Here is a 27,172-nt window from a genome sequence, read left to right as displayed (position 1 = left end):
ACTGCTGTATTCCTGCTGAGTATATATAATGTTAGTCGTATGTATGTTTTCAAGTCTGACTGTTTTGCATAGGATAACCAGTTGGTGTGACATTCCTGGAGAGTCACCTCTCTCACTCCCAGATTTCCTCATTGCCTGTGGGTTGAGTATACCTCTTCTTTCACCAAGCACGTTTTGAGCAACCTTTGTATATTTCAAGTCTGTGTTTCAGTTGTTAGTGTCTAAACGATTCTTTAAAACACTACTACTCCTGTAATGCACTTAAGGAGATACATCTGATGTGATGCTCTTTTGTAAACAGCTAATTCAAGTAATTATCTTAAAAAATCCTGAGTGTTCTAAATCTTTCATACATAATTTTTACTCATGCACATAGATATTCTACATATATGTATAGTATTCTTACTGTAAAAAGCAGGGATAGGAGACTACCAGAGAGGAATATGAGATGTCGAGGACAGAAGGAGAGAAGGACACATGTGACAGTGACATAGAAAAGATGCTGCAGGGCATGGAGGGTACAGAGAGGAAGAAAGGGGCCTAGGAGTAGGGGACAGGGTAGCAAAGAAATAACAAAATCAAATTTATTGCAAAATGCCCTCCATGAAACCCCAATGCTTAATATGTTTTGCAAAAGTCAGAATTCTATTAGACTCCAGGTATTTGGAGTTCTTTGCATATTGGTAAACTTTTAAGAATGAGTTAGGATTTTAAGTTACAATATGTTAGCAGGTCCTAATACACACAGCTCAGAAGCCTACAGTTCCTCCTCTACAAAGTGAGCATTGTTCGGCTGCCACAAGACTAAGTTAAGCAGTTACCCAATGTCAGTACAATTACTGATATTTAATTTGTTTCTAATATTTCAAATAAGGCTCTACATCAGAGTTTCACTTCTTCAGGCCTGGAGTATTCATCATCTAGGTTTTTCAGATCCAGTTATAAGCCTCTTATTTTAGCAGCTGTAAGCAGGTACTACAATAATTTATGATGAATAAGGCAAACTGGCAGTCTTCTTACAGGAGGGGTTTTACTACTGTTTTCCAAAATATTTTGGGGTGACTAATACCTGTTCCCCAGTAATTGGCAGAGTGTGCTAGATCCTGAATTTAGGGAACATTTAACTGAAGAAAGCTTCTGAGAGTTAAAACACTCATTTTTCTTTGCATTTAGTTCCCAAATGGAGACAAATAGCTTAAAAGCAATATTAACCTCACTGTGCATGGGCTATTTGTCTTCATAAGGAACCGTCTGAAAACAAGAAAACAAAGCCCATAAAAATGATTTTATTTAATCACACAAGTATATCTCACCAAAAATCTTTAGTTATTTCCTCGAGGCTTAATTCCAACCTCAGTAACTCATGAACAAATCCTGTGGATGTCAATGGAGGCTGGATATGTGCAACTCTGAGCCAAATTTGGTTGTCATGGATGAATTAGTCAGCAAGCACATTAGGCTCATAGAAAAAAAAAAAAAAAACAGAAAATAGTCTCATTCTGCAGTCCTTTTCCATCTTCTCAAATTTATGAACCTAATACAGTAGTAATTATTGGATCTCCATAATGCACATTAAACCACAGTTGTATGCATGCGTCACAGTCACTGGCTTTAAACATTTACCTTTCTACATAAATGGTAATGATCTTACAGCCATAACTCATCATAACAAGAGTAGTATACAGCGGCATCCTTTGTGACAAGGTTAATTCCATTTAAGAAAATAATGCTAACATTTTAAAGGCAGCCATTCAATTGGTGTCATTACTGCATTCTTGTTATAGGGCAATAATCTGATTTCACAAGTGTCAAAGTTATTCAGGAAGCTTCAAAACATTCATTCAAATGCAAGATGTATAAATAAAGAGGCAACAACTAAGTGTGATTCTCTGGGTTCTAAGGCTATTGTGTTTAAGAAAAACTCTTTGGCTGGTGGTTTGGTCCCTGAGAACTCTGACAGGCCCGGTTAGTTGAGATTGTTCTTCCTATGGGGTTGCAATCCCCTTCAGTTCCTTTAGTCCTTCCCCTAACTCTTCCATTGGGGTCCCTCGGCTCAGTCTGATGGTTGGCTCTGAGTATCTGCATCTGTATTGGTCAGATATGGCAGCTCAGTCAGCTCAGGGGACAGCTATACCAGTCTCCTGTCAACAAGCCCTTCTTGGCATCAGACCCAGGCTCTAGCTACTTATGTAGCACAGGATGGCCTTATCTGGTATCAATGGGAGGGGAAGCCTTTAGATCTGTGGAATCTTGTTTCCCCAAATTAGGGGGATGCTAGAGAGGCAAGGAAGGATTTGGGGGGTGGGAGACAGCACCCTCATAGAGGCAAGTGGGAGGGGGATGGGATGGGGGTTGCAAGGGGGAACTGGAAAGGGGGACAACATTTGGAATGTAAATAAATAAAATAACCAATAAAAAAGAAAGAAAGAAAGAAAGAAAGAAAGAAAGAAAGAAAGAAAGAAGAAAGAAAGAAAGAAAGAAAGAAAGAAAGAAAGAAAGAAAGAAAGAAAGAAAGAAAGAAAGAAAGATGATGTCTTTCTGAAAATATTTTTCTAGATATTCATGCATCAGTTTTCCACTAGGGAAGACACTTCTTTAAATAGCATGCAGTTTACTAAAATAAAGATGAATATCCTGGGAGCCTAACCTTTTTCACTATAACAAGTAAACTTCATGTAGAATTTCTTATGTAATGAGCTGAACACTGGTCTTCTAACAAATTGCCATAGAGCCTGGTTGTGCAGCATATGAATGGAGATGCCAGTGCCTTATTTACTTTGCCTGAATCAATAGCTAGTCTTTTCTTGAAGACCAATGTGATAAGCATAAAGACAGTGGTAGACTTAATTACACTCAGATGGGAGCAATGCATGCGGATCTCCCGGAGAGCTTTTAAAACAAAGATTCTGAGGCCTCGTCTTCCTCACGGTTAGTTATGTAATCTGATTTCACATCTACATTTTAAGCAAAACTTCCCGATGTTTCAACGGCTGTTCCTAAACACGGATGAACATGGCTCTAGATAAAGAATAGAATTCAGAAAGTGAAAGTCCAGCTGACAAAATAAGGGGTGTGAATTAGAGGGCCTGGGATAGGAATTCAGCTTGCCACACGAGTACATGGTGCTAAGGGAGCCTGACTTCATCACCTTACTTATCTAAACTCAGTCCTTGAGAATTAAACCAAATGGCACTTTTGACTGACCCTGCTACCTGGTAGCAATATTGCTACTCTGATGGTTTGTTATGACACAGACTGCGTTCAATGTCCAGTATGGACTGAGTTATCATTACCAAACCTATATGTTGAAGATCTAAGCCATACTACCTCTGAATATCATCACCACTATGTATCTGAAGATGGAATTAAGATAAAATTTGGCCAATTAGTATGAGTCTTAATCTGATATGGGCTGTGTACCTATAAAACCTATAAATTTTGCAAATGACAAAGTTTAGGTGGATATTTTTGAGAGTGTAAAGAGAATTAATTAGGAATGTGTCAGGATTTAACAGTGGAAGACATGAGTGGAAGTAGTTCTGGCAAACTGAGGGCTATCGTCACCCTAACTGTAAAGCATGTGAAGTTAAATGCAGAGACACAACCAGGTTTCGTTTCATGGCCTTTGGCTTGATGAAAGAGAGCTTGTTTGGAGTTCAAATCAAAAAACTGTTCATACTCCCTCTCTGTAAAAATACAGTGATTCATAACTATGATATACTTAGTGGATTGTCCTTTTTTTTTTTTATTAGTAGAAAACGACATTTGGGGAATCTCCAGAAATGGAATCAGAAGGAAGTAGTTATGCAGACATTCTTATAGAATACACGGGATTTGGATAAAAATGCAGATACTATTTAAAGGTTGTTGGAAGTAGAAAGAGCTTGAAAATTTGCCACTGGATGAAGTAAAGACTTGGGAGTTCATATGATTCTCTTTGAGCAGGCTTCCCAATTCACTGGACAATTAAGGCAAAAATTATCTACTGACTTTGCTTGAGTTGGTAACAGGAGTTTATGCATGAAAAATGACTAATGTAGAGTGTATATTTGAAAAGAAGCTTGGAAATAGCCAGAGCTGTTTATTCTGTCTCTGTCTCTCTCTGTTTCTCTCTCCCCTTCTTCCTGTTTCTCTGTCTCTCCCTAGCTCTGTATGTCTGTCTGTCTCCTTCTCTGACTCCCTGTCTCCCTGTCTCCCTGTCTCTATCTCTCTCTGTCTCTCTGTCTCTGTCTCACTCTGTGTGTGTGTGTGTTTCCTGCTTGTTTGTTGATTGGTTGGTTTTATGTTTATGTTTGCTGTTTGACCAAACTGCTATCTTAAACCTAAGGCTGTTACAGTTGAAAATGTAGTTTTCCCATTTTTCCTGAAATGATTTGAAGAGATGCTGCAAGGATAAGAACAAAATTCTGCCAGTGAATGAAAAGGGGGGGGGATCACAAATGTAAATATAAATTCTGTTAAAACTCTAGGCAGACCTTGAACTCTGTTTACTAGGAAGACTTGTAAAGAGTGGATGGAAGAAAGTAGAGTCAGAAATATTATCAAACCTTATCCCTCAAATACTTTTATTTCGGGGGGGGAGGAGCGGTTGCTAAGGCATTCTCTCATAGCCCTGGTGTGCACAAGTTGAAGCTCTGTGAATAGAGATGTCAGAATACAGAAGAGAGAGACTGAAAAGATGGCAAAATGTAAAGAGACTGGCACAGAGGCGAGCCATACACAAGAGCAAGAGGCACAAAATTTGGCCCAGATTCAGAAATTGGGCTGGAAAAGCAGTCAGGACTTGGAATGTTGGTTCAGACTTTTAGATGCCGATGTAGAATTAAAAATGAGGCAAGAATACCACGTTATTGGAACAATCCACAGCTGGGATTGAAGGGAACACAAGAAACTTGTCTAGGAGGACATTGGTGGCAGGATCTCAAAGCCTTCTCTCTGTTGAGTAGTTCTCCATTGGCATTGTGAATAAGGGTGACTGTCTGTGTTAGCATTAGTGAGCTGCTTGGCCTTTTGGAGGTCATGTTCAGTCCTCTGAACTTTCTTCATTTATCTTTAAAATGGAAACAGCAGTGGTTCCTCTTGCTTCACCTACTTGTGATAATTAAATGAGCTATGGTATGTGAGGCATTTTTTTTAAAGGAGTGCCTCAGTAGTAGCTACCGTACTGATAATAACATCTTTGAGAGTATCATTCATTTCTCTGTCCAGTGTTTGCAGGGAGAAAATTCAAATTCCTTTTAAAATGTTCTGGTTGGTTCAAATACCTTTATTTGAGAAATAATAAGATAAGTGAAAGCAGTTAAATGGCAAATATACTTGTTTCCCTTCTGCAAATGAATTTGATTGGCCCCTCCTACTCCATCCTCTTGTATGCTATTGGGTCATAAAGGAGCCAATACACACCTTGCTTTTTTTTTCTGTATTGTATACATAGCCCAATAATAATCCTGAATTCTTTTAAATACAAGAGTATTCAAAAAGCTGTTTTAAAATTTCCATGTTTTTAAATCTTTTTCTTAAAAAAAAAAAAAGAACAAATCTAATATGGCTTTATTCCATCTGTCCAGAAAAATGTTACATAAGACTTATAGAAATAGTTTTATTTCCAGATATTTATATTTTTATATCTTTTAAAGGTGTCTTACCTGCTTAAAATATTTTGTTTCCCTGTTCATTCATGCACTGAAATCCTGTTGCTTTCTTTGAATGCATTGTCTTCTTAGAGTAGGGAAACAGTAATTCATTTTCTCTTAAAAGTCTTACCAGGCAATAGAGATGCAGACAGACCATGTTTTAAGTAGAAATCATAGGAACATTAGATGCAGGAAGGAGAACGTGGTAACAGCATTAATGCAGAGCTATCAATCTATGTAAGAATGGAAAGGGCTGCTGTTTTAGTAGCATTGTAAAGAGTGGGAAAATCACTTCAGTGTAAGGCCATGCATCTAAGGATATATGGGCTGAGCAAATTGGACTTGTTGTGTGAAAGAATTTTTAAGAGAGAATACAAAGTTGGGTGGATACGGAAATGGGGATGGATGTCAAAGTATTTGGGGGAGAGAGTGAATGAAAGCAAAATACACTGCACAAAATTCTCACAGAACTAGTAAAATATAAATAAATTGTGGGCATCATGGAGAAACGATGACAAAGAAAGGAATTCTTGGAGCAATAAAGACTATGTGTAAGATCACAGTTCTCTAAAACAATAAAGCAGATTCTTGGGATTGTGAATAATTGCAAGTATTTAAGCATTGTGATGCATAGGATCAAAGAAGACAAGATCTGATGCAAAGACAAGATGCACATTGGACTTTTATTTGATTTATATGCAGTGAAAATAAGACCCCAGAGTGAATGTTGGGAGCACTGAATAGCTTTTAGAATATATACAACAGGATTAGGTGTCTTTTTTCCTATACCAGGGGAGAGAGTATGATACAGATATGAACTGGGAGAAGGTGAGTATTCAAATGAATAAATGGTTTCTCCATTTGCCAGCATAGGTGGTAGTAAATATCCTAACCAAAATGATTTTTACAGTCAGGAAAAGGATGAAGATGAGATGGTATGCCTAGATCTCATATGTGGACCTCACGTTTCTTGTGGGATATCTACATAGTGCTGTCAATTAGGAAGTTAAGAAAGATGAATTTTAAATTCAAAACAAAATTATGGCTGGACATTTGTATTTAGAAAGGCTTGATATCTGACAATCTCTTATGTTTTCATTAGCTATCAAGGAGTGAATGGCAGCGAGTTGGGAGGCTTAACTAATTGAAGAACAAATAATTTATTGTTGAGGTGTGGGCAGATCTCTGTGTGTACATGTGTGTGTGTGTGTTTAGGAATTGTGATTTTTTTTTATTTTTGAGAAGTTTAAGGTTTGCAGGGAAGGCCAATAACTTGGAAGACAAGAGTTGCTGGAAGCAGAATCATCTCAATAGAGATCAGCCTCATTTTCAGTTAGCTCATTCAACTGACGGGACATAACCCACTCTCCTTGTGCAGGATGATCTACCTTAGTCAAAGTTTTCTTGTTAACAAGTTATCAGATAAACAAACAAACAAGCAGAAGACAAGCTCAGTAGTGCAAACCTCTCTCTGGCGAACCAGAGATAGGCAGATCAGTGGAATTGGGAGTCTACTAACTACTTGGTGAGTTCCAGGCCAATAAGAGATCCCAGCACAGAAACAAACAAACAAACAGACAAATATATGAACAGTGCCTGAGAAATAAAAAAGATACCTGTTTATCTTCTGGAATTCATACATATATACCTACATGTGCAGCTACATGGATATATATGTACACATGCAAACCTAGGAACTCATTCTCAAAAGAACTTGCACAAAGAGTCACATGCAGGTGCACAACTTTTACAAAAACTAAAGGGGCTTCAATAGAGAAAAGAGAGACACAGATTGAGAGGATTCATGAAACCCAAATAGGAAAACATCTCAAAATGAAAGACCAGTGGACCAGAAGGTTTGCAGTCAAATGTGAACCGAAAATATGTTGAACAAAGCAAAAGAAGTCACTGTGGTAGAAATCCTGCCACTTGGCTGACACTAAAATGCAAACACATCTGGTTAACAGAACGAGACAAGAGTAAGAGGTATTGTATATGAACTTGTCCTGCTCTAAGTTTATCTTGTGTACAGAAGGCTGGACTTATGGTCAGTGGAAGCCCAGTGAAGGGAATCTGCATTTTGCTGAGACATGGAAGGTACTTAAATAAAGCCAAGATTCACACCTTAGACAATAATGCTAATGTGACTCTAGTTCAACTTGTTAACACTCTTAAGTGCAATGGGAATTTTAATAGAGAGTCAGAAAAAATCTCCAGATCAAAAGGGCTACAGTGGAAATGAAAGTAAAGACAATTATTTGGTAGTCATATTTATGACCTGCCAACCTTCAAAGCCATAGAGAGATGAAGAGAGTGCCATACATTCTCAGGGATATTTTCTGTCATGTTCTCAAAGTTATTCTCATCATTAGGCAATACTGCTCCCTTAAAGAGCAATTATGTAATGAAAGGCATTTTAATATTCAGATGCAAATTCTTTTGCTGTAAAAATTAATTTGCAGAGGCTGGAGAGATAAACAACTCAGAAGAACACTTGCTCTTCTTGAAGAGGATCCAGGTTGAGATCTACAATACATACAACAGGGTTATCTTTTTCTTGTGGTGAGCAATGAATTTGGATTTGTCATGAATAAATAATACTGGCTATGCATTATTTTGCCTACATCAGGCAACTGCCTATAATTCCAGCTCCAGGGGATGCAAAACTCTTCTTCTGGCTCCCTCTGCGGGCTCCATGCATATACACATTTGCATGCACGCACACACACACACACACACACACACACACACGAACATATATATCTAAAATCTCACACATAAAATAAAATAAATCTTTCAACAAGCAGTTCTTATTTATTTTACATTTTATGTAACTCAACATTTTTCAGGATCAAGAGGTTGCAGAATGGAGAAGGAAAGATACTGAATCAATACCACCACATGGTCCTGGCAAGATAATGCCAGCCTTTTTCCACCCAGGCCACTGTTCTTCATTTTTCTAAATCCATTCCTGTCTAAGAAAAATTAAATATACCTCATGTATCTACAATACGTACGCAGGGTTATCTTTTTCTTGTGGTGAGCAATGAATTTAGATTTGTCATAGAATAAATAATATTGGCTATGTATTATTTTGCTTTCTTCATGAATCTAACAACTGCTGGGTGCCCTCGGTTGTCAAGCCATAAATCCATACAAAGCAAAAAATAGCTGCCCTCCTATCTCTGTAAATAATGCAACGTGGGTTTTTTGTTTTGTTTTTTCATTGTTTTTTGTTTGTTTTTTTGCTTTGCTCTGTTTTATTTTGTTATTCCCACAAATAAGCATTGGAAGACCAACTAAGAAACATGAAGTAGAGAAGTAAGCTCACGGGTTCAACTGGAATTGAATAACCAGATACTTCATAGCATTTAAAGACTCTTCATAAAACACTCTGAGGTCAGATCATTTCACCCAATGCGTTTTATTATTTTTTTTATATTTTTATTACATATTTTCCTCAATTACATTTCCAATGCTATCCCAAAAGTCCCCCATAGTGCCCCCCACTTCCCTACCCACCCATTCCCATTCTTTTGGCCCTAGCATTCCCCTATATTGGGGCATATAAAGTTTGCAAGTCCAATGGGCCTCTCTTTCCATTGATGGACAACTAGGCCATCTTTCGATACATATGCAGCTAGAGACAAGAGCTCCGGGGTTCTGGTTAGTACATCATGTTGTTCCCACAATAGGGTTGCAGATCCCTTTAGCTCCTTGGGTACTTTCTCTAGCTTCTCCATTGGGAGCCCTGTGATACATCCAATAGCTGACTGTGAACATCCACTCCTGTGTTTGCTAGGCCCCAGCATCGTCTCACAAGAGACAGCTATATTTGGGTCCTTTCAGCAAAATCTTGCTAGTGTATGCAATGGTGTCAGCGTTTAGAAGTTGATTATGGGATGGATCCCTGGATACGGCAGTCTCTAAATGGTCCATCCTTTCATCACAGCTACGAACTTTGTCTCTGTAACTCCTTACCTTGGTGTTTTGTTCCCAATTCTAAAAAGGTGCACAGTGTCCACACTTTGGTCTTCATTCTTCTTGAGTTTCATGCGTTTAGCAAATTGTATCTTATATCTTGGGTATCCTAAGTTTTGGGCTAATATCCACTTATCAGTGAATACATATTGTGTGAGTTCTTTTGTGATTGTGTTACTTCACTCAAGATGATGCCCTCCAGGTCCATTCATTTGGCTAGGAATTTCATAAATTCATTCTTTTTAATAGCTGAGTAGTACTCCATTGTGTAAATGTACCATAATTTCTGTATCCATTCCTCTGTTGAGGGACATCTGGGTTCTTTCCAGCTTCTGGCTATTATAAATAGGGCTGCTATGAACATAGTGGAGCATGTGTCCTTTTTACCGGTTGGGACATCTTCTGGATATATGCCCAGGAGAGGTATTGCTGGATCCTCCGGTAGTACTATGTCCAATTTTCTGAGGAACCGCCAGACTGATTTCCAGAGTGGTTGTACAAGCTTGCAATCCCACCAACAATGGAGGAGTGTTCCTCTTTCTCCACATCCTCGCCAGCATCTGCTGTCACCTGAATTTTTGATCTTAGCCATTCTGACTGGTGTGAGGTGGAATCTCAGGGTTGTTTTGATTTGCATTTCCCTGATGATTAAGGATGTTGAACATTTTTTCAGGTGCTTCTCTGCCATTCGGTATTCCTCAGGTGAGAATTCTTTGTTCAGTTCTGAGCCCCATTTTTTAATGGGGTTATTTGACTTTCTGGAGTCCACCTTCTTGAGTTCTTTATATATATTGGATATTAGTCCCTTATCTGATTTAGGATAGGTGAAGATCCTTTCCCAATCTGTTGGTGGTTTTTTTGTCTTATTGATGGTGTCTTTAGCCTTGCAGAAGCTTTGTAGTTTCATGAGGTCCCACTTGTCAATTCTCAATCTTACAGCACAAGCCATTACTGTTCTATTCAGGAATTTTTCCCCTGTGCCCATATCTTCAAGGCTTTTCCCCACTTTCTCCTCTATAAGTTTCAGTGTCTCTGGTTTTATGTGAAGTTCCTTGATCCACTTAGACTTGACCTTAGTACAAGGAGATAGGAATGGATCGATTCACATTCTTCTACATGTTAACAACCAGTTGTGCCAGCACCATTTGTTGAAAATGCTGTCTTTCTTCCACTGGATGTTTTTAGCTCCCTTGTCGAAGATCAAGTGACCGTAGGTGTGTGGGTTCATTTCTGGGTCTTCAATTCTATTCCATTGGTCTATTTGTCTGTCACTATACCAGTACCATGCAGTTTTTATCACAATTGCTCTGTAGTAGAGCTTTAGGTCCGGCATGGTGATTCCACCAGAGGTTCTTTTATCCTTGAGAAGAGTTTTTGCTATCCTAGGTTTTTTGTTATTCCAGATGAATTTGCAGATTGCACTTTCTAATTCGTTGAAGAATTGATTTGGAATTTTGATGGGGATTGCATTGAATCTGTAGATTGCTTTTGGCAAGATAGCCATTTTTACAATGTTGATCCTGCCAATCCATGAGCATGGGAGATCTTTCCATCTTCTGAGATCTTCTATAATTTCTTTCTTCAGAGACTTGAAGTTTTTATTATACAGATCTTTCACTTCCTTAGTTAGAGTCACACCAAGATATTTTATATTATTTGTGACTATTGAGAAGGGTGTTGTTTCCCTAATTTCTTTCTCAGCCTGTTTATTCTTTGTGTAGAGAAAGGCCATTGATTTGTTTGAGTTAATTTTATATCCAGCTACTTCACCGAAGCTGTTTATCAGGCTTAGGAGTTCTCTGGTGGAATTTTTAGGGTCACTTATATATACTATCATATCATCTGTAAAAAGTGATATTTTGACTTCATCTTTTCCAATTTGTATCCCTTTGATCTCCTTTTGTTATCGAATTGCTCTGGCTAGGACTTCAAGTACAATGTTGAATAGGTATGGAGAAAGTGGACAGCCTTGTCTAGTCCCTGATTTTAGAGGGATTGCTTCAAGCTTCTCACCATTTACTTTGATGTTGGCTACTGGTTTGCTGTAGATTGCTTTTATCATGTTTAGGTATGGGCCTTGAATTCCTGATCTTTCCAAGACTTTTATCATGAATGGGTGTTGGATCTTGTCAAATGCTTTTTCCGCATCTAACGAGATGACCATGTGTTTTTTGTCTTTGAGTTTGTTTATATACTGGATTACGTTGATGGATTTCTGTATATTGAACCATCCCTGCATCCCTGGGATGAAACCTACTTGGTCAGGATGGATGATTGTTTTGATGTGTTCTTGGATTCGGTTAGCAAGAACTTTATTGAGGATTTTTGCATCAATATTCATAAGGGATATTGGTCTGAAGTTTTCTATCTTTGTTGGGTCTTTTTGTGGTTTAGGTATCAGAGTAATTGTGGCTTCATAGAATGAGTTGGGTAGAGTACCTTCTGTTTCTATTTTGTGGAATAGTTTGTGAAGAACTGGGATTAGATCTTCTTGAAGGTCTGATAGAACTCTGCACTAAACCCATCTGGTCCTGGGCTTTTTTTAGTTGGGAGACTATTAATGACTGCTTCTATTTCTTTGGGGGATATAGGGCTGTTTAGATCATTAACCTGATCTTGATTCAACTTTGGTACCTGGTATCTGTTTAGGAACTTCTCCATTTCATCCAGGTTCTCCAGTTTTGTTGAGTATAGCCTTTGGTAGAAGGATCTGATGGTGTTTTGGATGTCTTCAGGATCTGTTGTTATGTCTCCTTTGTCATTTCTGATTTTGTTAATTAGGATGCTTTCCCTGTGCCCTCTAGTGAGTCTGGCTAAGGGTTTATCTATCTTGTTGATTTTCTCAAAGAACCAGCTCCTTGATTGGTTGATTCTTTGAATAGTTTTTCTTGTTTCCACTTGGTTGATTTCGCCCCTGAGTTTGATTATTTCCTGCCGTTTAGTCCTCTTGGGTGAATTTGCTTCCTTTTGTTCTAGTGCTTTTAGGTGTGTTGTCAAGCTGCTAATGTGTGCTCTTTCTAGTTTCTTTTTGGAGGCACTCAGAGGTATGAGTTTTCCTCTTAGAAATGCTTTCATTGCGTCCCATAAGTTTGGGTATGTTGTGGCTTCATTTTCATTGAACTCTAAAAAGTCCTTAATTTCTTTCTTTATTCCTTCCTTGACCAAGGTATCATTGAGAAGAGTGTTGTTCAGTTTCCACGTGAAGGTTGGCTTTCTATTATTTATTTTGTTATTGAAGATCAGCCTTAGTCCATGGTGATCTGATAGGATGCATGGCACAATTTCAATATTTTTGTATCTGTTGAGGCCTGTTTTTTGACCAATTATGTGGTCAATTTTGGAGAAGGTACCATGAGGTGCTGAGAAGAAGGTATATACTTTTGTTTTAGGATAGAATGTTCTGTAGATATCTGCCAGATCCATTTGATTCATAATTTCTCTTAGTTTCTCTGTGTCCCTGTTTAGTTTCTGTTTCCATGATCTGTCCATTGGTGAAAGTGGTGTGTTGAAGTCTCCCACTATTATTGTATGAGGTGCAATGTGTGCTTTGAGATTTACTAAAGTTTTTTAATGAATGTGGCTGCCTTTGTATTTGGAGCATAGATATTCAGGATTGATAGTTCCTCTTGGAGGATTTTACCTTTGATGAGTATGAAGTGTCCCTCCCTGTCTTTTTTAATGACTTTGGGTTGGAAGTCAATCTTATCAGATATTAGAATGGCTACTCCAGCTTGTTTCTTCATACCATTTGCTTGGAAAATTGTTTTCCAGCCTTTCATTCTGAGGTAGTGTCTATCTTTTTCTCTGAGATGAGTTTCCTGTAAGCAGCAAAATGTTGGGTCTTGTTTGTGTAGCCAGTTTGTTAGTCTATGTCTTTTTTCGGGGAGTTGAATCCATTGATATTAAGAGATATTAAGGAAAAGTAATTGTTGTTTCCTGTTATTTTTGTTGTTAAAGTTGGCATTCTGTTCTTGTGGCTGTCTTCTTTTAGGTTTGTTGAGGGATTACCTTCTTGTTGTTTCTAGGGCGTGGTTCCTGTCCTTGTATTGGTTTTTTTCTGTTATTATCCTTTGAAGGGCTGGATTCGTGGAGAGATAATGTGTGAATTTGGTTTTCTTGTGGAATACTTTGGTTTCTCCATCTATGTTAATTGAGAGTTTGGCTGGGTATAGTAGCCTGGGCTGGAATTTGTGTTCTTTTAGTGTCTGTATAACATCCGTCCAGGATCTTCTGGCTTTCATAGTCTCTGGTGAAAAATCTGGTGTAATTCTAATAGGCTTGCCTTTATATGTTACTTGGCCTTTTTCTCTTACTGCTTTTAGTATTCTATCTTTATTTAGAGCATTTGTTGTTCTGATTATTATGTGTCAGGAGGTATTTCTTTTCTGGTCCAGTCTATTTGTAGTTCTGTAGGCTTCTTGTATGTTCATGGGTATCTCTTTCTTTAGATTTGGGAAGTTTTCTTCTATAATTTTGTTGAAGATATTTGCTGGTCCTTTGAGTTGAAAATCTTCATTTTCATCCACTCCTATTATCCGTAGGTTTGGTCTTCTCATTGTGTCCTGTATTTCTTGGATTTTTTGAGTTAGGATCTTTTTGCATTTTACATTTTCCTTGATTGTTGTGCCGATGTTCTCTATGGAATCTTCTGCACCTGAGATTCTCTCTTCCATCTCTTGTCTTCTGTTGCTGATGCTCGTATCTATGGTTCCAGATTTCTTTCCTAGGGTTTCTATCTCCAGTGTTGCCTCATTTTGGGTTTTCTTTATTGTGTCTACTTCCCTTTTTAGGTCTAGTATGGTTTTGTTCATTTCCATCATCTGTTTGGATGTGTTTTCCTGTTTTTCATTAAGGACTTCTACCTGTTTGATTATGTTATCCTGTTTTTCTTTAAGGATTTGTAACTCTTTAGCAGTGTTCTCCTGCAATTCTTTAAGGGATTTTTGTGCTTCCTCTTTACTGTCTTCTACCTGTTTACCAGTGTTCCTTTGTATTTCTTTAAGTGTGTTATTAAAGTCCTTCTTGAAGTCCTCTACCATCATCAGGAGATATGCTTTTAGATCCGTGTCTAGCTTTTCCGGTGTGTTGGGGTGCCCTGGACTGGGCGAAGTGGGAGTGCTGGGTTCTGATGATGGTGAGTGGTCTTGGTTTCTGTTAGTAAGATTATTACGTTTATCTTTCGCCATCTGGTAATCTCTGGGGTTAGTTGTTGTTGTTGTCACTGTTTAAAGATTGGAGCAGAAGCTGTGTTCCACTCACCAGCAGTCTCAAAATCCTGTGGCGGGGGTCGTGGGTAGCTGGCGGTACCCCGGGTGCTGGTCCAGCTGGAAGAGGCCTGTGGTCCTACTCAGGCCGGTTTTCTGCTTCCCTAACTAATGCAGTCTCTGGTCCCGCGCGCAATTGGATTGGAGCAGAAGCTGTGTTCCACTTTCCAGAAGTCTTAAGATCCTGTGGCGGGTGTTGTGGGTAGCTGGAGCGTGTCAGCCGACCCTGTGCCCTAGCTACCCAAGTGCTTTTCTGACCGGAAGAGGCTTGTGGCCCTATGTAGGCCGGATTTCTGCCTCCCCAACCAAAGCAGTCTCAGGTCCCGCGTGATTGGACTGGAGCAGAAGCTGTGTTCCACTCACCAGCAGTCTCAAAATCCTGTGGCGGGGGGTCGTGGGTAACTGGCAGGTGTCCCCCGACCCCGCGCTCTAGCTACCCTGGTGCTGATCCAGCCGGATGAGGCCTGTGGCCCTACTCAGGCCGGTTTCTGCTTCCCTAACTAATGCAGTCTCAGGTCCCGCGCCGCTTTTTATTTTTTTAAGGGAAAACTATTTTTTCATTGCTTTTTTCAATTTTAAGAAAATAAGAAATTTCATTTTTTAGGGAAATTAGCCTCAATTTGTTTTTAGTATATGAATCAATACCTGGTAACGAACTATTATTATTATTATTATTATTAGGTTAAGAAGTTATAAGTTACAATATTGAAGATGCTATTTGTTCTCACCTCACTCAGACATTCGAAAAGAAAAGGTTAGCTTCAGCATTGTAGCCTTTTTATCTCTTTCATGTTGCTTTAACAGCAGAAGGTAATGTGGGTATAGGATCTCAGGCCAATGCAGCAGGGTTCTCTTGTCCTCTCTAGGAAAGTCCATAGCTATAATGGGAGGGCATGAACACTCGTACAAAAACGACATGGTCATATGATTGCCTCTCATGTTTACAAGTCTCAGAAGCTGTGGAAGGTATGGTTTTATAGTTTAAAACTTTAAATATTGAAGAGGCCATGTGCTTAAAAATCACCATATTCTCATGTTAACAATAAGACGATGGGGATTCATGGAGTTTTAAAATTTTCAATCAATGGCTAGTAGCTATGTGTTACATTATTATATGCCATATTTTAGTTTCCTTGCTGCATATTCATATACTTAGGAGAATGATTCTAAAACTCAAACTGATATTAACAGGTTCTAACTATCTCAAACTTCACTGATCGACAATGTCACAGGTAGTCCAGTTGAACAGAATCTACAGTCCTCTGTAGTGAAGTGACATCCACTTCACAGTCCTCTTCAAAATTATCCAGTGACTACAATGATTAGCTGTTTTGGAAGCATTGTTGCATTTCCTATTTAAATTCAAACTACCCGCTTTAAAGGCTGAAGTAAGGCAAACCCTCAAAGATAACCTTGGGTGCTTGTTGTTCTCATTTCCCAAGATTATCTCTGCTTTGAGTAGTGGGGTTGCAGGGTTTGTACTTAGGGGTATCTGCTTCATTGCCTTCAAACCACTCACGGTAGAGTCAACAGATGTCTCCTTCAAGGATTTTCTTCTTCTCTCTTTTTTAGGATTTCTGTTTCATAGATTATATTTGAAGATGTTTCTCAAATTATTTAATAATCCGCCTTGCATAAACACACTGAATACATATCAAGAATTCCACAAAGCACTCTTGAAAGCATATCTTTGAAAATGTGGTTTATCTCCCAGAAAAATCAGAATGGCTGTTTGGATTTTCTGAAATTTCAGAAGAAAAAATTGATTATGTGCGAAATAAGTCTTTAATGGACAGAATGCTAAAAATGTGCTAAATAAGTTTGCTGAAATATGTCAACTTCTTATACTACTAACCTGCTTCTATTTTTTTATTTTAAAAGTGCAAATAGTATTTATCACAAATGCAGCTCATTCCTTTCTATGTAACATACTTAGAATGTAGTCATTTCTTCCCATCTATCACCTCTGTCACAATTTTCTTAAGATATCTAACCTCTCAAGCTCACTTCTCTTATTACAAACCATATGATTTATGAGCACTGATAGCTTCTTAGACAGCTGTGAGATTAGTATTCTAACCTATCCCAGATCACCTCAGAAATAGTTTCCTCCAGAATGTACTGTCACATTGAAACCAAATTATAACATGTTTTGGGTGCAATTCTGATATGTGCTTTTAAGTTTACTTGACCAGTAATAATAAGAAAAAAGGCAAAGAATAACGGGAAATTGATATCAAAAGAGAAATTTGAACTACGTTTATTTAATTTGAGTTGATGTAAAAGTAATCGTGGAGTTGTAATCAAAGATTTACAATAAAGTACCATGCCATTCATCTCACACCTTATGAATTTTCTATATCTATGCATATAATTATACAAGCTATTAAGAAATGAAACTAATGAGTGATTCTACTATTCCACAGGAAATATGCTAGAACCCATTGTTTTCTTTAATGATGTTACAGCACAAGAATGCTTTAAACCCCAAGGAATGGAAGATTTAAAGTATAACAACACAATTTGATATCCTATTGCGTGTTAAGTACCTGCAGACGGGTGTGTGAGAATGTGTTGCTTACAGAAGTTTATAGGGTGATATTTAGAGAATAGTAATGTGATAGATAAACCTATCATAAATGACTTCTCACGATGTTTCCCTCAGTACTCACTACAACAGCGACCAACCAAAGGTGTGCAAATTGGTTATTATTGTCGGGCCTTTCTGGTAGAAACTTGAAATAGCACAGCTAGACACACTGGGGTACTCTGATCTTTCTAGAAAAGAGAGATGCTGGAGTCCAGGTGAGTAGGCCTTTACTGAAGATGAAGCACAACCCAACTGAATAGTTTTCCCCACCAGCACTGACCAGTCTCTTGACTTTCATCTATGCCTTTGGTACTCAGAATGTGGTCCTGAGACCAGGCGCAGCGCCTGCAGCACCTGAGGTCTTACTGTAGGCAGGAAATCTCAGGCTCCTCTCAGATCCTGAGATGGCTTCAAATTCACATTGGCATGTGAAGACTTACTTGTTCCCTCCACCCCCATTTACCAGGTCATTAGCCTTGTTGAACACTAGAATTATCTGGGACATTTCAAAAGCACCGGTGTCCAGGACTTTTAATGAGAATACTTTTTTTTTATAACCAATGTATATAATCTTTAAGTGTAGCAGTGTTTAAGTTATTAGTCAACCAGGACTTGGCCACTTTTACTTATTTTGTCCATAACATCAGAAACAATATTTAAAAAAAGGCAATCAGGAACATATTATATGTTTTCATCTCTTTGGAATACACTCTATATTCCCAATGAATTTTACTTAAATACATTCTACATATTATTAAGTATCCTTGTAAATAGTTACTTGTTTCTATTACTTCCTTTCCCATAATCGCATTCATCCTGTACTTTGATTCCCCGTGTTATACGTTGTGTGTGTGTGTGTGGGGGGGTGTGTTTTCATAAATTTGAGGAATATGGGGATGACACAAGATGAGATTCAGTGGGGCTGGGGAGACATAGGAAGTATAAAAATCAGTATATATATATATATATATATATATATATATATATATATATATGTGTGTGTGTGTGTGTGTGTGTGTGTGTGTATAATGGAACAAAATACATGAAAATATCTGTGATATAATTGTCAACAATGATGATTAACTATCATATGTTCATAATAATACATTTATACATGTGTATATACACATATATGTGTATATGTATGTGTGTATATGTATGTATTCATTTGTATTTATACTATTGTTCTCTTTTATAAATTACCAATATTCAAATCTATTAAGAATCTCATAAGAGAATAAACTTCTTGGTTTTCAGTATGTTTTTTTGTTCTGTCTTTGTTGTTGTTGGTGGTGGTGGTGCTGCTGCTGCTGTTGTGGTTAGTTTGGTGTTAACAGGAGAGTTGAGAAACAAATTTCTTCCTAAATCAGCTCGCTAGCTTTTGGTGGATTCTTACACCTACATTAAATAACTTTGAGAATATTTCCAGTGATGTGGCAGAACAGCCTCAAAGTTTCCATGCATCGATATCTGCTTTGTCCACACCCATATAATTCACCGGTTGTAATGTTCTCTTCCCTCCTACCTCCAGGACAATGTCACATCAATCTCATCTTGAATGTCTGTGTGTGGGGGGGGAGGGACGTTGAGGAGTGGGTTTTCCCTACCATGTTACCCCAACACGTTCTAGTTTTCTCTACCCCAGAGATTCTCCATTGATGGCTCCTGTCTTTGTAAGTGAATCTATTCATTCAAACCAGGCTGGATGGACTGAGAATTAGAGCCTGACTCTCTTTGCTTGCCACTGCAGTCTGAAGAAGCCCACTGTCCCTTTGATATCACTGAAATCCATCTTACTTTAGGTAGAACGCTTGATCTCTTCCCCACCATGCTGCCCTTCCACTTCAGGGAATAATCCTCTTTCAGTCTCTTACTCTTTCAAATACAAATACCATCTCATATTAATAACATCTTTCCAGAGGAAGCCCAAGTAATTTTTCAGATATTTCTCTAATCCTCCCTGCATTCTCAGAAGGTAGGTAATGTCCACACAGCAACTCTTCTCAACCAAGTCTGAATGATTATGCAAGGGTATTAGGTGCCCAGGGGTATCATTGAGCTGACTTTCATTCCTCTAAAAATATATTTACTGGGGATTGAAGCAGTGCATTTATTTGAAAATATATATATTTGGGGGTTTAAGGATAAAAATTGGACTTGGAATAATGATTTGTTATCCATAGTATTTTGACATTGATACTGATACATTGCTCCCAGCCAGATGCAATATAAATCATTTGGATTCTGTTAGTATACATTTCTAGGTTGGAAAGTAGTTATCAGGTTGAAAATATTAAAAATATTTTTTCAGGTTTCATAAAAGAATATTTTTATATAATAGTTTTGTTAAAATACTATTTTTTTAAAAAAATTATGATTGCTTTGAGGATACATTAAAAGACACTTAGATAGGCGATCTAAAAATAAGAGAACTATGTAGCAGCTTGATATTGGACCTTTCTGGTTAATATACACTAGAAGGGGTATTAAAATTAACCTAAAATTTAAAGAAAGGTATCAATTCATGTATAACTTTTTACACACTCTGAAAATATGATGTTAGGTAGTCCCCCAAATTAAACAAACGTCAGCTTCTCCCCTCTAGAATAGCGTGAAGAGAATAAGTATTAAGAGAGAAATGATATGTGTTAGCTGAAGCTAACATCATTGCTCACCACAGATTAGTAAAGTTCTTAACACATCAACTCAGGTCCTCTCCCAAACAACTGTCATCTTCTGCAAATATGACAGCAAGGCACAGATCCCATTCCTTATCTAATGTCATGAGCTGAGACTTGACCCATGCTATGCAACATCCAACTCTCATTCTTTCATCCTGCTCTTTCATATATACTTAAAGCATAGTTATCTGTAAGGATTTTCTTTTAAGTTAAGACGTGCTAAGAAGGTTATTGCAATATGCAAGGAATAAGTGTGATTCCTGAGTCTTTCTGTTTTGAGGAGGAAAAGGTAAATACATACAGTATGTATCATTTGTAGCAAATTTCTGAGCAGGGGAAGACTTTCTCTACCATCTTCATGTTTCCTCTGCTGGGCAGCTCTCCTTCCCCTCTTGATCTCAGCAAGAAATATAAAGAGGTCAAAGGTTTGCACAGAAGAATGAACAGGATTCAACATACACTAACAAGCAAAAACCCTATTATTCTCTCTGCAACAGTATAGAAATAAATAAAAACACTAAAAGGAAACAATCAAATTTCTATGAGGGGAAATTCAGAATAGGAGTAGAAATAGTCAAGGCTTTTAAAATCAGAAATTGGTTAGGATTTCAGAAAAGCAAAATTACAAAAGTGAAAAATAAAAGAGAAATGTGATAGCTTCTCTATTACTGATGCATAATTTGCTTCACTGAAATTAAAATGATAGCACTGCCTCGCACTTAGCTTCCGAACTGTATACCCAGCAATGCCTTCGTTCTTCATATGCACGCTGTTACTTAAGTTTTAAAAAGTCACTGACTAGGTGCTAGCAATGCACCCACATTTCAAAAGGTATCTGGGGCTCACAGGATGGAAATAAAATGCCAAGCACATCCAGTTAGAAAGCAGGAGAGCCAGCATTCAAAATCAGCTCTGATATCTAACTTTTAGCAAATGTACTATCATCTAAAGGCTCATAAGAAGTTAATGAATATGTAATATAAAGATACTTAAAAAAACAGCACTTCAGAAATAGATGCTTATTTTCTAATCACATTTAGTATTTGCTCCATCCTGAAAAACCTCCCCCTCCAATCTAGTTACTGATGGAGAAAGATTTCAAAGCTTAATTCAGGTATCACCTGAACAATGCAGATTCTTCCAGTTCTGTGTACATTAGCGCTTTTATTAAATTTTGCTTTATTTTAGAAAATCAATACCTCTCTGCTTTCAGACAGATTATCATTCCAACTTAATCTCAACTGAAACAAGGTATTATCTTTAGGCCCAATATTTGTTCAATACAAACGCTGACAATTACAGGAAGATGCGATTATTCTCGCTGGGAAAAGTCTCACTGGTGGTCTCAGCTACCCTAATGACCTTTTCTGTTGAAATAGAGGTTGAAAAGTCACCTTATTTACATAGACAAGTGTTAGAAACCGTAACTGCTTACCGCTGTTAATACAATAATTTGCTTATAAAGGGTTGGCCCATAGAAGTAATGTTTAATAATGTGAAAATAACAAAATAACATATCCACTAAACTATAAAGCGTCTATGTATCTTACTATAGGTGTATATATATATATATATATATATATATATATATATATACATACATACATATATTAAACCATGTTTTTACTTTTATCTCTCATTGAAGAAAACTGCTAAATTTGTGAGTAGCAGAGAAGGATTTATCCAGTGGCTTGTGAGATTTCCACATAGTGCAGAAAGGGTAGAATTCATTTATTAACTCCCATTATGACATATCTATTTCTGCAAAAGCACCATGCTATGCTTGCAGGGTCTCAGACAGAAATCTTGCACCCAGCACAGCAGTGGAACTCAAGGTGGGTTGACACTCATATTGCAGACACAAATCAGGAACAATTACTAGGACAGATTCATGAGTGGCAATTTAAAGACAAATCTTGAAAGAAACCTACAAATGTAAACAGAAGATGCTGCTCCCTAGAGTTAACCAGTACTTGCATCCCACTATTCCACAGTCATTCTGCCTTGGATTTTATCCTTAATGCTTTGTCAATTATGCTACTTATGTTCCATCTATGCATACTTTTGACAAATTTTGAATTTTTTTTGTTTTAGTTTTTGTTTGTTTGTTTCTCCTATGTGTTTTACCACTGATTATTTTATTAGTTAGGATAATAATGTATTTGGGATTAAGTGTCATCAATACCTATTCATTGGCACGATGGGTAATGACTAAAGTGTGACAGAAACAAAATTGCTATGCTGTGATTTGACAAGCTGCCTGTTTGAATCATATACTAGCTTGTAATCAGTCTAGCTGTTTGGAAATATATGTGAGATCTGTCCATAGCTCTCCTTATCTAGGTGAGGGCTCTAAAATGTTAATCATGTCACAGTAACCCTGAAATGTACTCTTGAAATGTGTCTCTTTCAGTATATTCTTGAGGCTTATTAGAGAGACCTGGTGATAAATCATCCTCATGAGCTTGGTTTCTTGCATTAGCAAAGACAGCCTCATTTGACCTTCCATTCAAAATATCATTTCTCATCTTCGGGTCCTGGGAGAATTTTGAGTTCAATAAAAAAAAATTCTTAACATATTACCACATAATACTATTTTTCTATTGCTATAAAGCAGTGACCTATACATTCTGGATTAGGAGTCTGAAATGTAGACAGGTTTTTTTCTTATTGTTGCCTCTAGATAGATACTCGGTCTTTGAGTTTACCTCAAACCCAGGCTCCCTAGCAAAACACAACTTCAAATTCCTCTGAAGAATTTTGCTTCCAATCACAAAGACTAAGAAGAAAACTGCTTTTACACAGAGGAAATTTATATTTTGAATTTTTCCTGTTTTCAGGAACAAAAGCAAAAATAAAAAACAAAAATCAAACCAAACCGTTCCAAAACACAATTTTCTCTTTGTTAATAAAGCAAATAGACATTTGCTCTGTATTTGAAACTGAATACATATGGACTTAGATTGTTATCTAATACAGTTTGAATTTCCGATTTAAATATTAGTACTTGAACTTATTTAATAGAAGAAATAATATATACTATTTTATAACAGAAAAGTTTATATTGTAATAGTTATGTTATTGTACTTATTTCTGTGACTGACTACATTATCCATTCAATGTATGAAAATTGATATAGTATTTCAAAATAACAATTCATCAGACACTATCTATTTTAGTAAGTAACTTTTTAAAATTATTCAGACAAAGAAAATATCTTTACTAATGAGTGAAATATCAGGTGGAAAGGTCAGATAAATTCATTTATTCTGTCCATCATCTATTTTCTCAATCACCTAAATGGTTAGCATCTAACATAACAGACCCATGAACTGCTCATGTGTTTAAATAATAACAAACTATGTGTCATAATAAGTAGAGGCAATGTACTACCAAGGAGTGACACTTCCCTTTTCCTTCACAAATAGGTAAGGGTGCCATTGGAGAGTCAACATGCGCATAGTAGTCTATCAGAAGCTTCCTGGGGGCTCCCTCCCTGGCAGCAGGCATGGTGAACTAATGCACACCCAGACTGCAGGTGCTGATTACACATTTGTGTTCAGGACGGGAATTGCCAAATACTGCTGCAGCTAAAATGGCTTGAAAAGAGCAGAGCAAAACAAAACATATAAATAAGGAAATCCTCTATATCAAGTTAATGAATTATTCTGTCAGAATTAAGGCATTTGCAAAACTTAAATTTCAGCTAAAAGTACAAATAGAAAAAAAAACAGGAATACATAAAATTTTGGGGGACAGATATTAACTTTGATAAAAGCTATACTTATTAGCTTTATACAATATGACAATGTGTTTTATTTAAGATGATATGTTAAATTGAAAATCACATTCTTAATAATTGTTACCTAAATTACAATGCCATTCTGCCTTTTATTAACTTGTATTCTGATTTTTGCATAATTTCCTGCAGGACTATCAGGATAAATAGATTTGCCTCATGGATTTCTTAACACACACACACACGCACACGCACATGCACACGCACATGCACATACACAGCACAAGCCCTCCAAAATACTTTGCTCCTAATATGGTTTTTAGTAATGAAAGTCTCAGCTTTCCACTTCTGATAACGAAAAACATTACTGTTTGCATTTTATTTGCAATGGAAGAGAAGATTCCATGAGTTTGAGTATCAGTGGACAGTGATATAGGATGGGACTATAGTTGGGAAATATAATTAGCCAATTCAAATGGAAAGGGGGTGGAACGAGATGAACGTGTCCCTCTTTCTTTCTCTTCCTTCCATGTAGTGGTCTAGACGTGTTTCATGCATGCAAGCAAATTGAAGACATTGTTGTAAAATGTAAACGAGTTGGCTTAACAGAAATATTTTTAACTTTGGTATCATTTATTTACCGTTCTTTTATATGAATTCATTATGAGATGATCTTCAGGGTCCAACAAATCATACTTCTTTGCTAATGCACATTCATGTCTATCAATTGCTGAGGTTCTTGAGAAATAGGTAATGCTTTCAGGTTACTCTCAAGCAAACAATGCTGTAGCAACTGTCTTTCCTTTATGATGTAATCCTCCAAATATGCCACTTCTCTTCCTTTATTCCTGATCCCTCTCTAACTTCACTTACCCTAACCTCCGAGGCATCTGGTTCTCTCCAGTTTTAAATTGCATGGCCAGTTCCACAGTTTGGGAACTAAATACAATTATGTGGATGACCTGCTTCTCTGCATCCTTTGTAAAAGCCTAATTTCCAGACCAGCTTAAGAAACATTGCTTGTTTCCTGCTCTTCAACACATATAGTCTATTTTGGCATTCATCAGTTCCCCCATAATCTTTTTGACCAGAATGAGCAGTACACACTAGGGGGAAGCTTAACAATACATACAACAATACTAAGAGAGTGACTGAGTTTTAAGTAAAACAAAGGAGGACCAGAAATAATACATATGATGCTGGCGATAAAAATGCTGGAGAAATAACACTAGTTAGTACAAAAATGTAACAGTTTCTGGAGGTTGGAGAGATGGCTCAGTGGTTAAGGGCACCAGGCTCTTCTTCAAGGGGACATGGTACAATTGCTGGCACCCACATGACTGACAGTTCACAGTTGTTGTCTATAACTCTAGTTCCAGGGGATCCAATATCCTCACACAGACATAAATGCAAGTAAAACACTGATGTACATAAAATAAAAAGTGACAGTTTTATATTTTGAATCAAAGTAGAAAGTTGATATATCTCCTTGTTTGTGAGAGGGCATTTTCTACAAAATGTATGGGGTACTTCCAGAGGCCGGTGGGCTAGTATGGAGTGTGAGAAGGCGTATCTCTGACTCTCTGCCTGCTCTTAGAGTCTTTTCCTCCAACTGAGTTGCCTTTTACAGCCTTGATATAAGGGCTTTTGCCTTGTCTTAGCTCATCTTGCTTTGTTTTGTCTGGCTGTTGACTCTTAGAGACTGCTCTTTTCTGAAGAAGTAAGAGTGGTGTTGTATTTAACTGAAAGGGTAAGAGGCAGGTGCTAGAGGAAGAAGAAGGCAGGGAAACTGTAGTAGGGATGAATTCCATGAGAGAAGAATCTTCTCTTCAATAAAAATAATGGAAAAGGAATGGGAATATGGACTGGAGAGATGGCTTAGTGGTTAAGAGCAACAACTTCTCTTCCAGAGGTCCTGAGTTCAATTCCCAGCAACCACATGGTGATTCACAACCATCTGTAATGTGGTCTGATGTCTTCTTCTGATGTGTCTGAAGACATCAAATATATACATATATATATATATATATATATATATATATATATATATATATATATATAATAAAAAAAGAAATGGGAATAGAAAATAGGAAGAATAGATGTCACATAGATGATATACTCAAAAAAGAAAATTATGGTTAGCAAGAATTACACCCAAGTCACAAAAGCACTAAATTCAAATAAACAGCGAGATTACACAGCAATCTACTCTGGAGGTGCCAAGAGTCTTTAGATACAGGTCTAATTTCAGTGCAATATGTGCATCTGGCTGCCTGTGAGTGAAAACTTACAGATACTAACCTCATGGGCATAGACAGAAATCAGTTGCATGCTTTGTACATTTTGCCACTCGTAGAAAGGTGTAGGCAAACAAGGCATAATCATTATAATTATGTGCTATAATTGCCAAGGCAGTCAACCATTATGGAAAAAAAGGGGGGGGATTTGGGCTTCTCATAAAAATAGGGTCTAAACCCAGATTTTCTACTCAATATCCAACTGCACTAGAGGAAATTTTTATACACTGCTTATGAATATAATTTTTCAACTCTAAAATGAGACTATGGATGGGATTAAATAACAGATATGTGTGTAAAATGCCTGACTTACAGGTGTTCAAAATGGGAAGGTTTTTTTTTAATTATTATTATTCTCATTAGTTATGCTAGAAAGGAAAATTCGGTGAACAATTAAGATCTTTTCTTCTATATCAAAATGCTATTTCTTAAGATGATTTGGTGGATACCAGACTGCAGTGCAGAATGAACTGGAACATTCTGAGGTTTTACTGGCACGGCAGCTGTCTCCAGACATAATTTTTTCATACTTTTGTCTGTTTGACATTTTACTATTCTTAGGGGAGGAAACATTTCACCAGGGATTCCATTGTTCCCGGGAATGCAGTTTCTACTGGTATATTTTAGTAACTCAAAGGTCGGGCATGTGTACAAAACCCATCATCAATAGGAGAGCTGGGGACTGCACAGAAGTCTTTCAAAGTAAGATTTACAGCCATCATCTCCTGGAGTGTTGGGAATAATGTGACTCATTATATACTGAACAGTTCAGCTCATCTTCATGAGCATCAGAAAGTTAAGGTGTAAGACACAATTAGCTATGTTTCTATGCTGATTAAACATGTTCCCTTACAGGCTTGTAAATACCTCTGGGTGTAAAATGTTGGGGTCATGCTATTTATCTCCAACCCATCTGGGCGCCTTCTAGAATAATGATATTGTAAGAGCATGAAGTATCTAAGTTCTCATATACTACCTGCTAACTCC

Source organism: Mus caroli, unplaced genomic scaffold (genome assembly GCF_978045245.1).
Source record: "Mus caroli unplaced genomic scaffold, Mus_caroli_1 scaffold_10, whole genome shotgun sequence".
NCBI classification, from domain to species: domain Eukaryota; kingdom Metazoa; phylum Chordata; class Mammalia; order Rodentia; family Muridae; genus Mus; species Mus caroli.
Note: the sequence above shows the minus strand (reverse complement) of the source record.